Raw genomic sequence first — 16,189 nt, 5'->3', positions numbered from 1 at the left:
ATGATCAATTGTGAACAGAAATTGATCACTGGGACTAGTGAGATGTACATGCCACCTTGATGGGATTGAATTGGAATCCCCTGGTATGTTTCTACAACAGGAGTCACTGTGCACTTACTCCTCATGTAGGATCTCTGTCCTTAGTGTGCTGTACATTGTGATTTAATGCTATAACTATTACTCAAACAGTATTGTTCACTTTGTGTTTCTATATGGGTACAAACTGTTGAAATCTTTACTTAATATATGCTAAACTGATCTTCTGTATATAAAGAGAATCGAAAAGGAATCTTGATGTGAATGGAAGGGGAGAGGGAGCGGGAAAGGGGAGGCTTGCGGGTGGGAGGGAAGTTTTTTTGGTGGGGAGCCATTGTAATCCATAGCTGTACTTTGGAAATTTATATTCATTAAATAAAAGTTAAAAAAAAGAAACTCTCATCTCTAGCACGAAATATTGAAGATGAGGTACGGAGTCAGAGGGGCTAATATCCCAAGAAGATTAGAAATCCAAACAAAGGAGATCCATCTTGCTGAGATCTAACAGAGAAGGAACAGGGCTCTTTCAAGGGACATTTTGGTACTCCCGCTGCCTGCAAAGAGCTTTCAACTCTCAACAACTTTAGTAGTTGCTTCACTGCAGAATCACTTCTCCTGAGGGTAGGACTTCCTGGGGTGGACAATATTCAGTGACAAATTAAGGCAGGTCTATGAAAGTCCGATCTTTTTGGCTCAATAAGGGACCTATCAGTGACCTTAGTCAAGGCCTTGTTGGACCTGCTTCACAGTTAGACTTCTCCCTCTGGTCTATCCCAATTCTACTCATATTCTTACACAGAAAAAAAAATGAAATCCAGTCATTTGCATCAACATGGATGAATCTGGAAAACATCTTATTGGTGAAATAAGCCAGTCTCAAAGGGATCAATAACATATGTTCTCCCAGATCTGTGATAACTATCAGAGCTCCTACAAGAAAGCCTATAGAAGTGAAATTGACACTTTAAAATGCAATGAATTGAACAGCTCTCTTCTTGACTGTTGAAAAACAGTTTTTTTCCTTCTTAATACTATTGGTTGAACTTTTTACATAACATAGAAGTTATCATATGTGTATAAAGTCAATTGAAAATAGATCAAAGTAAAAAATAAGAGTAGAGGAGGAAATTTGCAACTGTAAAGCTGTAGAGTTCTGCATACATTCCTGTAGACTTATTTCTCAGGGTGCAGCTAAAAACTTGACATGGGACTCCTAATCTCATTAAGCTGGGTGGTAATAAAGCCATCTTAAGTGTTAAAGTGATCATATTAAGTGTGTAATTGATCATATAGATAAGATTAAGTGTTAAAGGGATCATATAAATAAGATCAAGTGTATGGTAATAATAATAGATAGAATTAAAAAGCAGAAAATGCTTCAACAGGGGAAGCAGCCCACACAGCAGACTCATAGAATGACAATTGCTTTAAATAGCACTCTGACCTCTTATTCCACCCTTAAGGCATTCTGGTTTGGCTGAAAAGCCCATGAGAGCATTTCTGGCATGGAAAGCCAAGAAACTGTGGCAAAAAAAATTTCCCACATAAAGGTTCTCTGTGACATCCCAGTGGTAAGTAGGGACCATCAAAGAAGGATGCACATTTCTCTGAAGGGAGGCTAGAACTTTCACTTTACTTATGGCCCTGTCTAAATAATGACGGAGGCAGCGGACTCAAAAGGCTTCCATGGCCTTGGCAGCTCATCTTAAGAGCCTCAAGTGATTACTGAAGTCACACATAGGAGTGTTAATTGTTAAATTAGCAACAGAAGTCACTGTGCACTTACTCTCCGTGCACGACCTCTGTCCTCAATGAGTTGTAATAAGAATATTAACTGTAAAACTTGTTCTCAAATAGTGTTTTATATTTTATGTATGCGAATGTGCAAATTGTTGAAATCTTATGTAGTAAACAGTTGGTCTTCTGTGTATGAAGTTAATTGAAAATGAATCCTAATGGAGAATGGGGCTGGGAATGGGAGAGGGAGGAAGAAGTGGGGTGGGAGGTTGGGTACGGTGGGAAGAATCACTATAATCCTAAAGTTATGCTTATGAAATGTGTACTCATTAAATAAAAAGTTTCTCAAAAGTAGATAATTATTAACAAATTCAGTAAATATATGCTTCTAGGAGTTCAAATATTATGTTGAACAGAATTTCAAAAGTGAGAATCCTTGTTTTGTTCCTAATCTTAAAGGAAAAGATTTTATATGCACCAATTTCTAGGTGATTTACTGAATACTCCATAAAAATAAGACTTACTGCCATTCAAACTTTTTAGGGTAGTGGACAAAACAAACATAAAAGCAAATAATTATAATTCAATGTATATAAATGAATGTAGAATTGAAAGATAAACTTATTTTAGCCACAAAGAAATGTTGAAGTCCATACAGTTTTTTATCATAACAGATGTTTTTCATGAACTTTCTGAATATCCCTTCCATAGAATTGCAAATTTTGTTGTACCAAAATATATTTCTCTTTTAATTTCATGTTTCCACAATTTTTATATACTCTCATAGTAATGCACATTATTATTGCTATTTTTAGGGCCTGTTACATCTCCTGATTGCATCAAAAGACCACTTACAATGATTGATCCAGATTTGTATAAGTACATTCTATGATACTCACATAGTGACAAATGTGTTTAAATTCATTCATTCATTCTTTCATCATTCATTAATGTATGACTGTACTAGATTTCTTACCTTGTGGACTGAAAAATGGATTAAAGATTAAGAATACTGGAGGGGAAAGGTAAAAACCAGAGGGTGATAGAGTACCAGAAAAAGATTAGTATGTACAATTGTACTTGAAAAGTTCATGGAAAAAAATGGACTTAAAAATTTTGATTTTCCAAAAATATTTTGAAGTACCTTGTACACTTGATTATCTTCATTCATCTGGATGGGCGGGATTGACAACCTATATGGATGTGCCAGAGATCCTTGATTATTTTTTTTAAATTATTTATTTATTTGAAATGAAGAGTTACAGGGGCAGGGGTAGACAGATCTTCCATCTGCTGAATCATTCTCCAGATGACTGCAATATCCAGACATCCAGGGCTGGGCCAAGCTGAAGCTAGGAGCCCGGGGGTTCATTCAGGTCTCTCACATGGGTGGCAGGGACTGAAGCACTTGGGCCATCTTCCACTGCTTTCCCAAGACAGTATCAGGGAGATGTATAAAAAGTGGAGCAGCTGGCATTGGAACCAGCACCCATAATGGTTGCTGCATAGCAGGCGGAGGTTTTACCTGTTATGCCACAGTGCTGACCCTCATCCTTGATTCTTAAAATGCAAGCAAGTAAGGGAATAATGTAACTAAGTTTTCCCTACACAAGAGTCTAGAATAGATCATAGAAATGACTATCTTTTTCTCACTGCTCAAAATTCAAATTTGTCATAACTCAAGTGTCCACTTATGTTTGAGTCTGTTTATACATGAGTCATTTTGATGTAGTTGTCTATCTCTGTGTCATTTCTATGATAGCACAATGTTTAATTAGTGTGTCTTTATAACAATATATGATATATGCTGCCAAATTTTAATGATTTGTCTCAGCTAACTTAATAATTTTATTTTAAATAAATTGTAAAATCATTTTTTCAATTTCCAGAATAAGCCACTGAGAATACCAATGTGATTACATGAAATATATAATTCGTTTAAAGATTACTTTCATTATCCTAATGGGTTTTTCCAATTCATGAGTATGTTATATATTTGCATCTAAGTGGTCTTTAATATTTCTCACTGATGCTTAAATGGTCAGTGTATAAGTAGTTTAGAGACAAATTGAGTTTCAGGATTATTTTTTATTTCTATAAGGAAGGTTTACCAAAATATTTTTAAGGTCATCCAGGTAGAAATAAGTTGTTATTAAACCAATTAGTGATTGAGTCGATGTTACCCTTAACTTGTTTTGTATGTTATCCTTATTTCTGGTATATGTTAAATATATGAATTCTTGGTATACTGTTAACAAAAATTACAAATATCAAAGCAGAATAGAGTCTTGCAGAAGTAGTATATTTAAGAGTCAATGGTTCACATAATGTTGAAAGTTAAGTGCTAGTTCAAAAACATTACCCTAAAATAGACCAGTGGTAAAAAGATGATATTATTAATTAAAGTAGAAAATACATCTGGAACTGAAGCTTAAAAGACAAAAAATAATTTCTCTTTTGATATTGCATTGGGGAGAGGGAAGGCGACAGGATATTTTTGTGCATATATCCTGTAGATAGTTTAAAACTGCTCTTGGTAGAAAAATAGGACCAAAGTAGTGATCTGGACAAGTTAAATATAGATATGAAGAAATATAGAATTATTGAGTTAGATTTCAGAAGAGTAACTTGATTTAATTAAGGGTCTTACAATTTTTGTTTATATTGAATGTTTAACATTTTTATGTGAAGATTTTCAGTGAATAGAATGGATCCTACTTTTTTTAATATTTGAGAGGGAGGGAGATAGAGAAAGATAAGCAAACGGAGAGCCAAAGAGAGAGAGAGAGGGAGAAGGAACAACAAAGAGACAGAGACAGACAGACAGAGAGAGAGAGACTGGCTGGCAGAGTTTACCAGTTTACCTTTTTACTTTCCAAAGGCTCATATGGGCTGCGACTCAGCTGGGTTGAAGAAGGAAGCTGACTAAGGTCTCCTATATGGCTGACAGTTACCCAGCTACCTGAGCTATCACCAGTTACATTTCAGGGTCTGTCCTGTAAGGAATCTGAAGTCAGTATCTGAAGTTTGGTATGAAATCCAGGTACTCCAATATGGGACTCAATTATATTTACTTATGTTTTAACTGGTAGTCAAAAATGGCTGCTCTGGGATGGATTCTTGATATCACATTTTATTGAAGACAACCTAAATGTAGATTGACTAGAAGTTTCATGTGCTTTTCTGCATCTTGACAAAATGGTTCACCACAAACTACAGATATTCAGCCTTCAATATTTACCAAGACATTCTAGCATAGTTAATGGCATAGTGTGTCTGCCACTGGAAGTTTTTTTCAAAGTCTCAATGGAGATATGTATTGATACAGTTTGAGTATTATGCTCAAGTCATGAGCTCTCTGCAGGCCCAGCCCGAGACACAGAAGAGCCAAGAAAATGAGTAAGTCATGCTTTATGTAATAAAACTACTCAGATACAGTCATGTATAAGATATTTTATTTCTTTTCAATTTATATAACAATCTTTATTTTATGATAATATTGTCTTAACGAGTGATCAAAAATCTTTTTAGCATTGATTATAGAAATCCAGGAAAAGTGATATGTAGTCAATTCACTGATAATGAGAAGACAATATAATTCATAGATTTCAAAAGAGATTTAAGAATTTATCTTAGTAGTTTTCAACACAGGATGTTCAATAGAATCATTTGAAAAGGTTCAAATAATGCTTAGTCTTTAGCATTGGTTAATTATTCCAAAATCTTTTGGGATGTACTCTGGAAATTAACAGGTTTTTTTAATGATTTTCAGATGAATCTAATGTGCAGCTAGTCATGAATACCAGACAACTCCAACTCCCTTGATTAACAAATTGGAAAATGCAGAACTAGAGACATTAAGTAATTTTCTCAAAGACTCGTAGGTAATTGATTTTAGAGTTAAAACTGAACCACAGTGGGGCTTGGCATTCTCATTCTAGTGTGCTCTGTGTCCCACATGGCAAACAGCATACATATGCCATTGAATCTATCTTACTACCATGTGGTGTGAAGACAAAAGAATATAAAATTATATATGTAGTAAGATAGTTCTTCATTACATGAACATTACTTTACAGTTGTCTTGCATAGTGTATTATTTTAGTGTGGTTCCTTAGGGAAGCCAAAAGTTTTAGAGTGATAAGGATGTGCAAGGGTTACCTCAGACTATAATGCACACATTTGTTCTTTGAAACAGTTATATCAATAAAAGATTGATTATTATGTCATTGATGAATTCTAAATATCTAGAAGAAAAATATATCCAATGGAATCACTAATGGTGAAATTATAGGATCAGAATTCTTAGGCATATATATCCTAGAAGACAAAATCATCATTATTAAAGTACCCTGATACAAATAATTACTCTGTTTATTCAGTATGTTCTCCATGTATTTAATATACTCAATTAAGGAAATATTTGAAGCCCCATGTGATCTTTTGCTTTTCTGTAATATCCTCTGCAATGTTTCTGGAAATTATAAATATGTTATTTGAGAAGATCCTCACCGTGGCTCACTTGGTTAATCCTCCGTCTGTGGCGCTGGCATCCCATATAGGTGCTGGGTACTAGTCCCAGTTGCTCCTCTTCCACCCCAGCTCTCTGTTGTGGCCCAGGAGGGCACTGGAGGATGGCCCAAGTGCTTGGGCACATGGAAGACCAGGAGGAATCACCTGGTTCCTGGTTCGGATCGGCACAACATAAGCGGCCATTTGGGGAGTGAACCAATGGAAGGAAGAACTTTCTCTCTCTCTCTCACTGTCTATAACTCTACCTGTCAAATAAATAAAAATAAATAGATAAATAAATATGTAAAAAAGGAAATTGTGCACTTAACACACAGAAGCTTGAAAAGCAATTAAGACTAATAAATTTGCTTTGGCAATAAAAGAACTCTGCCATTTTTGTTCTAACAAAAATCTAGGTTTTTGATGACAATTGGCAGCAGCAGAAAATCACTAAGCTTTTGTGGAAAGCAAACTCATTTTAGATATTAAAAAATGAGTCTATAAAGAAAAGCATTGCTTGTAAACTGTGTAGAAAGCCAAGAGAATTATTTCCTTTAACAATAATCTTCCTTCCATCATAAATATACCTCGTCTAAGTTTGTTATTATTTTCTCCTACAGAATTCAAGTATATATTTAAACTGTAAAAAAATAAACAAAACCTGAACGATTCCATTTTAAAATTTATCTAGTCCATGCAAAGAAGAATCCCCAGCTACACCATAGATCTAGTATAGTTTTGTTACAAAAAATCTAATTTTGACACTTAAATTTAATATATTCAAATTTTTTGAGAAAAATTAAGTATGCTCATGTATTTGAATCAAACATGTAATTTTAAAATATTTAAATCATCTAAGCATCTGTAAATATTCAAAGAAGTTGTCAAGATGGATGAATAAGGCCGGCACCGCGGCTCACTAGGCTAATCCTCCGCCTTGTGGCGCCAGCACACCGGGTTCTAGTCCTGGTCAGGGCGCCGGATTCTGTCCCAGTTGCCCCTCTTCCAGGCCAGCTCTCTGCTGTGGCCAGGGAGTGCAGTGGAGGATGGCCCAAGTGCTTGGGCCCTGCACCCCATGGGAGACCAGGAGAAGTACCTGGCTCCTGCCATTGGATCAGCGCGGTGCACTGGCCGCAGTGAAAGAGAAAGACCTTTCTCTCTGTATCTCTCTCACTGTCCACTCTGCCTGTCAAAAAATTTTTTTTTAAAAAAAGATGGATGAATGCAGAAGCCCAGGCTCTGCCTCCTCCTTTACTGAGAAGACTCAAATCCTCAACATCTCGAGTGTCTAATGGAGAGCTTCTGAATGCAGTAAGAGAACACTGGAAACACAATATGGCAAAACACCCAAGATAGAGGTGCACACTCAGTCTGCAGTGACTGAATCATTGGCCTGAAGATGAGAATAATTACCCGTTGCAGGGGAAAATATGAGCAGGAGAGCCTTAGCAGATTCTATCTGCAAGAACACGTTATGCGGGCAGTCCTCACTAGAAAGGAATACAGTTACCATAGACCAGAAGATCAGCAAGGAAGGCTGCTTGGAAAATCCATGCTCACTTTGCCTAAGAGAAGGAACTCTAGCTATCCCTTTGCCCAACCCTCACAGCTCAGGCTGCAGCAAAGCAACGTGTTGCCATCTTGAGAAAGGAGTCACTGTTGGAAGCCATACTGTACTGGGGGACAGAAACCTTGTATATCTCCTCCTCAAGGTACTCACAGATTTTATGAATTCTAACGAGGAAGGCTGAGCCTCACATGCCCCGCTGCATCTTACAGAGTAACAGTGAATCCAGTACTCTAACCCACACAGCGGTCTGCACCTCAGCAGCCAGTGGAAGCACAAAAGCCGAAATATCCAACACTAAAGACCTCAAAAGTGGGGATGCCCGCCCCTTTGGACTTGGGAGTTCAATCCTCCCACTGTCTGCCCTGCCCCAATTGCTCAAAACATTGCTGGCTAACGCTGGAAACTTGTACTTAGTCAAGATTCCTGTCCCCTGGCCAATCTGCCTGTGAAAGCTCATAGTTCTCTGTACATTAGGGATGATTGTTGCAGTAGGATCCGAGCATGCAAAACATACTGTGCCTAGGTTCCGGATAGTACGTACATCTAGGATGGTGCAAACACTGGGATGTGTGCTTGTTATGAACAGTAGTACAGCCCAATTTCCAGAGAAGTGCCTGCAAAATAAGCACTGAACCACTAGGCTCCAGCTCCTCCCACTGGTGGTCGCCAGTTTCTGTTTGATGTCCATCGTAGGCTCATCTGGACACTTGGACCTCCCTTAAACAGCTGACACAGTTTTCTGGCCTCACACAGTATATGTTTGGAAGATCTGGCCTGGGCTTTTCATGTTCTGCTTAACACTATATGCAGTGCTTTTGCTTAGGGCATTGGCCTGGACTTTCCCTTCCTCATCTAGAGCACCAGCAACTCCATCCATTCCCTGGGGCTTTGGCCAGAGCTTTTAATGCTACTCACAGTGCAGCATGCCACTACTATGGGCTTCTGTCTGGTTTTTTTCATGCAATACATATCCCAGTGTATTGCTGTTGAGGGGGACTCTGGCCCAGAGATTCTGTGCTCTTCCCAGGCTCAGTACTTGGCTCAGGAATCCTGCCCATCCCACAGAAGCTGCCAGATTTCTACGTCCTTCCAAGACTACTGCATTGCTTCTTGCTATTGTTCTGGTCCGGGTTCCTGCATCACATCCAGCTCATCAAGACCACATGAAGAATGGCCAAGAGAAGCTTTATTTTGCTGTCTCAGAGCCAACATTTCTCTCAGCTATCCAGCCACTTCTCCAACAGCATCTCTGGAAACTTCCACCTCCACCCAACATTAAAATTACTCTTTTATGCGTTTCATGCATACAGTCCTAAGAAGATAACCATACTTCCCTCCTACCTTCAATCCCTTCTCCTTTTTTCCTTTTGTTTTTTACACCTTTAATTTTTGCAGTCACATTTTCAATCATTTTTTAAAATAAACTCCCACTAGACTGACAGCAGCTTTCTCAACAGAAACTTCACAGCTCAGGAGAAAATGGAGACACATAGTCCATGTTCTTAATAAAAAAAATCTCACAACCTAGAATACTATACACATTGAGGCTCTCTCATAAATGAAGGATGTGAACAGCCAGACAAAAAACAAACATCAATGGAGTGACTACACACCACTGGTCAAATGGACCTAATAGACATCTGCAGAACATTCCATTCCACAGGTACAGCATACATGTTCATCTAATCAGCACCTGGAATGTCTATGCCCTTACACTTGGACATAAAATTTTTAAAAATTCAAACCATATTGTGTATCCTTTCTGACCACAATGGAAGCTGGAAATCAAAGTGGAAATTTTAAAAATTATTTGAAATTAATGAAAATAACAAAACAGATCAAAACTGATGTGATACAGCAAAAGTAGTATTAAGAGGTACCTTTCTCTGAAGGGAGGAGACAACTTTCACTTTGACTATGACCTTGTCTGAATAAGATCGAGGACAGCGAACTCAAAAGGCTTCCATAGCCTTGGCAGCTCATGACAAGAGCCTAGGGTGATTACTGACGCCATAAACAAGAGTGCCAATTGTTAAGTCAACAACAGGAGTCACTGTGTACTTATTCCCCATGTAGGATCTCTGTCCTTAATGTGTTGTACTATGTGAATTAATGGTATAACTAGTACCCAAACAGTACTTTACACTTTGTGTTTCTGTGTGGGTGCAAACTGATGAAATCTTTACTTAATATATATTAAATTGATCCTCTGTATATAAGGATAATTGAAAATGAATCTTGATGTGAATGGAATGGGAGAGGGAGCAGAAAATGGGAAGGGTACGAGTGAGAGGAAGTTATGGGGGGGGGAGCCATTGTAATCCATAAACTGTACTTTGGAAATTTTTATTTACTAAATAAAAGTTAAAAAAAGAGGAAACTTATAACAATAAGCTTCTACATTTACAAAAAAAAGTGGGGAAGTATCAAATAAATATCCTAACGATACAAGTCATGGACCTAGGAAAATAAGAGAAATTAAACCCCAGATTGTAGAAGGGAAGAAATAATAAAAAAGAGAACATATAAATAAAATATACATTTAATAAGTAATAAAAAGATAAATGAAGAGCTTTTCATTTTTGAAAATAGAAGCAAAATTGATAAACTTTTAGCTAAATTAACCAAGAAATAAAGAAGACAATAAAATAAGAGATAGGAAAGTTTATATTAAAACTAACACTAAAGAAATACAAGGAATAAATAGGGGCTATTGCAAAGAATTTCTTGTCAACAAATTGGAAAACCAAGAAGGTGGATAGATTTCTGGACAACTATAATTTTTTTTTTCTTTTTTTTTTGGCGAGGCAGAGTTAGTCAGAGACAGAGAGAGAGTTACAGACAGAGAGAGAGAGAAAGAGAGAAAGATCTTCCTTCCATTGGTTCACCCTGCAAATGGCCGCTACAGCCAGTGCACTGCAGCCAGTGCGCCGCGCTGATCTGAAGCCAGGAGCCAGGTGCTTCTTCCTGGTCTACCATGCGGGTGCAGGGCCCAAGCACTTGGGCCATCCTCCACTGCCTTCCCGGGGCCACAGCAGAGAGCTGGCCTGAAAGAGGAGCGACCGGGACAGAATTTGGCACCCTGATGGGGACTAGAACCCGGGGTACCGGCTCCACAGGCGGAGGATTAGCCTAGTGAGCTGCAGTGCCAGCCCAAGGACAACTAAAATTTAAAACATACATGAACAGATAAGTAACAAAGGACAAGACTGAACCAGTGACAGAATCTCCCAACAAAGAGAAGTTTAGGATCAGATGGCTTCACTGCTAAATTCTACCAAAATTTTTAGGAAAAATGAAAACCAATTCCTCTCATACTAATCCAAACAACTGAAAGGGAGGGACCCATTCCAAACTTGTTCTATATGGTGAACATTACATTAGTTCCAAAACCAGAGTAGGATCCAACAAAGCAGAAAGCTATAAACCAGCATCACTGATGAAAATAGATGCAAAAATCCTCAAGCCAAGCAATAGCAAATTACATCCATCAACACATTTAAAATATTATCCACTCTAGACAAGTAGAATTTATCTCAGGGATGAAGGCATTTTTCAACATAAGCAAATTGACAAATCTGTTACATCAGATCAATAGAATGAAGATAAATATCATATAATTATTTAAATAGATGAAGAGAAAGAATTTGGTGAAATACAACATCCTTTAATAATAATGATAAAACATTAAGCTAAATATGTACAGAAGGCACAAAGCTCAACACAGCAAAGGCTACATCTTACAAGCCTATAGTGAACATCATGCTGAATGGAGAAAAGTTGGACACATTTTCTCTGAAATTTGAAATGAGAGCAGAATGTGCACTCTCATCACATTCTGCAATATAATTCTGGAAGTTTTAGCCAGAATCAGTAGGCAAGAAAATGAAATAAAAGGTAAGCACATCAGAAAGGAAGAAGTGAAATTATCCCTGCTTGCAGATGATAGGAGTCTAAGTACAGGGAAACCAAAAGACTCCAAGTAGCTATTGGAACTGAAAAGATAATTCAGTGAAGTTTCAGGTTGCAAAACCAGCATACAAAAGCAATAGCATTCTTACACACCAATAATAGTCTTGCTGAGAATGTATGTAGAAGAACAATCCCATTCATAATAGCTACAAACAAGTTGTATATCTTGGGATAAATTTAACCAAAGATTTAAAACACCTCTACAATGATTATTATAAAATACTAGTGAAATAAATATGATACAAAAAAGTGGGAAACCTCCCATTTTTATGGAGCATATGAATAATTGTTATCAAAATATTCATACTACCCAAAGCAGGTTAAAATACCATCAAAATATCAATTATTCTTCACAGAAGTAGAAAAATTCTAAATTTAGATGGAAACACAGAAGAACCCAAATAGCCAAAGCAATTGTACAATGGAAACAGATCCAGAGCAATTGCAATATTAGATTTCAAGACAGGGCTATTATCATTAAACAGCAAGACATAAAAATAGACCAGTGAAACATAATAGAAACCCAAGAAATAAATCCACATATCTATAAGCAACTTGTCTTTGACAAATGTGCTAAAAACATTCACTGGAGATTCAAAGATGGCAGAATAGGGAAAGGACATACTGCTCTAGACATGGGGCAAATAGTAACAAGAAATTGGAGGAATTGCATTCCCAGGGAAGAGTTGAAAATAAATCTGTAGTGGAAATTCTACAGAAGGAGGAAGGACACCAAGAATTAGCATGGAAGGTGTGGACATGCAGCAGCAAATGCAGACACAACACAAGATGCCCTGCAGCCCAGAGTTCCAGGAAGTGTTAGCTGTGGAGGGCAAGGTAAGAGCAAACTATAGCAACTGGTGCAGCTGGTGATGTTTCCAGAGAGAGAATTGGTGGAGTGCCATATTGACTCCCCTGCTGTCAATAGTGGAGCTCTACCACCACACTTGAGTGTCACCCTGAATACTCACACCACACCAGAGAACTGAATAGAGCTCCCTGGACATAACCAGAACATGCCTCTGAGCATTCAGTGAAAGAACAGACACTCCACTAAGCCACATAGTCATAGTTCAAAGACATCAGAGGAGAAAAATAACAAATTTTCACAAATGCCTAAAAGTAAACACAGAAATTCAAGAAAAAAGAATAAGCAAATCAACATGACTTCCCCAAAGGAACACAACACTTTAATATTAGAACGTGAAGATAAAAGATTGATGAAATGCCTAAAAAGTAAATCAAAAGATGAATCGTTGAATTACTCAGAAGCAATGAGAACCGAACGCATGAGTTAAAGATCAAGGTAAATTAAATCAGCATATGAAAGAGTTATTTGTACCCTCATGTTTATTGCATATCAATGCACAATATCTTAGATATGGAATCAATGCAGAGGTCCATCAACTGATGACTGGATGGAGGAATTATGGGATACTGTTTGTTATGCCGTCACAAAACACACCAAACACTGGAGTAAGGGAAAGGGTTTATTGAGGAAAACCAGCAGGCTGGAGGGAAGGGGCGAAGAGGGAAAAAGGGAGAAAGGGAGAGAAGGAGAGTATAAGAGAGACAGACAGAGAGGAGAGGAGCTAGCGAGGAGAGAAGAGAGAGAGCGGAGAGAAGAGAGGTGAGAGGAGGAGAGGAGAGCAGATGAGAGGAGCCAAGAGAGCCATGTGTTCAGGAACAGGCCCTTTTAAAACTTTGCCGGAGGGCGGGCAGGGAAGCAGGAGCAGCGAATCCCATTAGGATGGGGGTGGAGCTTGGCACCAGTGGTTGGGCCATGTGGCCACCTGGCTTTAGCAATGGAGGCGGGGGCTAGAGCCTAGGATGGTGTCAAGGTGTAGACTGTGCCATAGATAAAACTGTGCCATTTTCCTAACACTGTTCAGCCACACAAAGAATGAAATCCTATCTTGCAACAAAATGGATCCTACTGTATACCACTATACTTAGTGAAATAAGCAAGTCCTAAAGTAAAAAATACTGTATTTTTTCCCTTTTCTGTGGTAACCAAGAGTACCAAAAATGTAATGTATAGGAGTGAAATTGACATTTTGAGTTTTAATGATTGTTTAGAGACCTTGTCTCTACAGCTGGGGAAGGTTTTTTTTTTTTTCTTACTATTTGTTGAACTCTTTATTTAGTATAGGATTAATCTTATAAATATAAGGTAAATTGAAAAAAGATCATTGTAAAAATTAAGTTGAAGAAAAGAAAGGAAAGAGGAGGAATTGGGGGAGGGTGAGCGGTAGGGAGGTTGGGGTGGGAAGTATCACTATGTTCCTAAATGTGTATATATGTAATTTGTATACCTCAAATAAAATTTTAAAATAAATAAAAATGTCCACTAGAGATAGGAAAATCTTCTCAATAATTTATGCTAGAAATTGAATTGCTACATGCAGAAATTTAAAAAAAGATTTCTACCTTATACATTATACAAAAATTAACTCATAAAATTGCTAAAAGGAAACCATAGAGGAAACACTGTCAGGTGTGTTTCCAATAGGCAATGGATTTTGAATTTAAGTCCAAAAGCCTAAGACTCAAATTGCCTGAAGAGACAAACCAAGATTAACTCAAACTAAGAAGTTTCTGTACAGAACTGCATGGAACAGGAAACATTTAAGAGTGTAGAGACACTGACATCTGATAAAGGATTGATAACCAGAATATATAAGGCACTCAAGAAGTTCAATAACAAACTATTGAGTTAAGAAATGAAATAAAGAAGAGAAACATAAGAGAAATAAAAATGTCCAACAAACACATTAAAAATCCCCACTGTAAATAGACATCAAGGATATGCAAATAAAATATTGATCATCTTATTCCAGATAATAACCTATTATCCAAAATTTTAAAAAAGGATTAAAGGGAAGTCTAATACATTGTTAGTAGAACAAAAGATTATTAAAAAAAAACTAAAAAAAGATTTATCATATGACCAAACCCTCCCACTCTTGAGGATTTATGCAATAAAACTTATTTCATCCCAATTAACATAAATATATGTAATCAACTTAGTTGTCCATCAGGAAATGACTGGATAAAAAGAATATGGTGTGTATATATACATGATAGAATATTACTAAACCATAAAAAGTAAAGAAAAACTTCATTTGTAATAAAATGGATGGAACTAGGAATCAATAAGCTAAATATAATAATTTAGGAGCAGAAACACAAATTTCATATGTTTTGTGTCATGTGAATATGTGTGTATAATTATAAAATACCAGTAAAATAATAAAAAAAAAACAGAAAACGTCCAATGTTCATGAACATATACAAGGAAATGGGTGAGTACAATATAATTATACCTTTTCATTGGGTATAGTATTCCATTTTAAGACATTGTACAATGTAAGCTGATTAAATGAGTGTAATTACAGTTATTCTTAAGTGTTGAAAATTAACTGAAATGTGATCCCTGTTAAACATAAGAGTGGGAATAAGAGAGGGAAGAGATGTATAATTTGGGACATGCTCAAGCTGACCTGCCCCAAATGGTAGAGTTAGAAACATACCAGGGGATTCCAATTCAATCCCATCAAGGTGGCATGTACCAATGCCATCTCACTAGTCCCAGTGATCAATTTCAGTTCACAATTGATTATAATGAAAGGACTAAGAGTCAAAGGGAGCACAAAAACAAGTCTAGTACCTGCTAACACTAACCGATAGAATAAAGGGGAGAGTGATCCAACATGGGAAGCGAGATGCTCAGCAGACTCATAGAATGGCAGATGTCCTAAATAGCACTCTGGCCTCAGAATCAGCCCTAAAGGCATTCGGATCTGGCTAAAAAGCCCATGAGAGTATTTCAGGCATGGAAAGCCAAGACACTCTGGCAAAAAGATCTCTGTGAGTGAGATCCCAGTGGAAAGAACAGGTCTTCAAAGAGGGAGGTGTCTTTCTCTGAAGGGAGGAGAGAACCCCCACTTTGACTATGACCTTGTCTAAACAAGATAAGAGTCGGAGAACTCAGAGGGATTCCATAGCCTTGGAAACTCATGACTGGAGCATAGGGAGATTACTGATGCCATAGACAGGAGTGTCAATTGGTAAAGTCAACAACAGGAGTCACTGTGCACTTACTCCTCATGTAGGATCTCTGTCCTTAATGTGCTGTACATTGAGATTTAATGCTATAATGAGTACTCAAATAATATATTTCACTTTGTGTTTCTATGGGGGTGCAAACTGTTGAAATCTTTACTTAATGCATACTAAACTGATCTTCTGTAAAAAAAAAATTATCAATTCCCAACTTGACTCTCACTGGGATTAAACATGACAATAAGTCTGATCTGATTTCATCATCATTTAAAAAATCATCTATTATTTTTCACTTTA

Source organism: Oryctolagus cuniculus, chromosome 5 (assembly GCF_051225735.1).
Source record: "Oryctolagus cuniculus isolate XC-2025 breed Fujian yellow rabbit chromosome 5, ASM5122573v1, whole genome shotgun sequence".
NCBI classification, from domain to species: domain Eukaryota; kingdom Metazoa; phylum Chordata; class Mammalia; order Lagomorpha; family Leporidae; genus Oryctolagus; species Oryctolagus cuniculus.
This window is presented reverse-complemented; position numbering follows the sequence as displayed.